Consider the following 1,319-nt stretch of genomic DNA (forward strand, 5'->3'; position numbering starts at 1 on the left):
CAACTTTAATTTGGGTCATAATCAGATATGCTTTCAAAAGGAACTACGTATATATGCTATTTGAAGAGTATTTATTTTTAACCTGTCCTACAAGTCTCTGCCTCTATATAATTACCTATTTCTTTCCTAGGTATCTTGTGACCTATAAGCACTTTTCGTTCACATTGTGTTAATCATTTTTAGTTATTTGGATGCAGATAGAAAGAATGAAATTTTTATCTATGTACACTTTAATTTCTCAAGAAGTGCTTCTGAGATATGGCCTATTGATGAAGGCTTTCCCTAGTTCTTCCTGGTCCGCCCTTTTGAGAAATCGCTCGTGTACTCTAGGGCTTTTGGACACATTCTTGTTCCTAATTCTTTCTTCTTCCTGGGGCTAGAAAAAGAGCAGTTGATTCCTATTATCTGCTCTCAAATGTGTCAACCAAATTAATTACTCCTACAGGAAATTATGGGAAGCCCAGTGGGGTTGGCAGGTAAGTGTTAGACTACTAGCCACAGAGTCTGTGGTTCAAAACAACCAGCTACTCCTTGGGTGACAGAGGAGGCTATCGACTCCATTCAAGGTTTACAGCTTTGGAAACCCTGCTTCGGTTTTTATTATTGAGTCAGGAGCCATTCCATAGCAGAGAGCTATTGGAAAGGAGCGATGATCTTTTATTTTTATTTGTTTTTGTTTACAGCTCATACTCTTTTCATTTTTACCAATACATTTAGTAGCTTGGTTCCTTTGGTAAAACTTAAAATACTTTTCTAGGAAAAGATCATTTCCTATACCGTATTGCCAAAAATAATTCTAGGAAATAGAATAATATTCCCATTCTTGATGAGTGCAGGGGTAGTGAATTCTTCAACTTGTCTCTTCCAGCAAAAGTCTGCAACTACCATCAAATGACCTTTCCCTACAAGAGTTTGGTAATAAGATACTGATAGGATTCACCTGTGAGTAATTTAAAACAGGATTCCTAGTAGTGCCATCCTACTGTGTATAGAATGAGGCTCTGAGAAGCAAGAGGAGGATTTCATTATTAGCAAGAGCCAGGAGTGGAGCACATTGTCTGAGCAGTGAACCTGGTGGATTCAGATGACAGCTATTCAACCCGAGGAGCATCAGCAGAACCAGGAGCCAGTGCATGCTGGGAGCAGAAAGGTGGATTTCCCAACCCCTGGCATTAGGATGTGTATTTTTTGTGCAGGAGACTGTCTTTAAGAGTGGGATGGTTCTCTCCTCCCTGGGGGTCAGACAACCGAAAAGTGGATGAAGGGAGACGTTGGACAGGGCAAGATATGACAAAATACCCATTTATAAACTATCAAGG

Source organism: Echinops telfairi, unplaced genomic scaffold (assembly GCF_000313985.2).
Source record: "Echinops telfairi isolate 266 unplaced genomic scaffold, ASM31398v2 ScPeMD7_7420;HRSCAF=8458, whole genome shotgun sequence".
In the NCBI taxonomy this organism is placed as follows: Eukaryota; Metazoa; Chordata; class Mammalia; order Afrosoricida; family Tenrecidae; genus Echinops; species Echinops telfairi.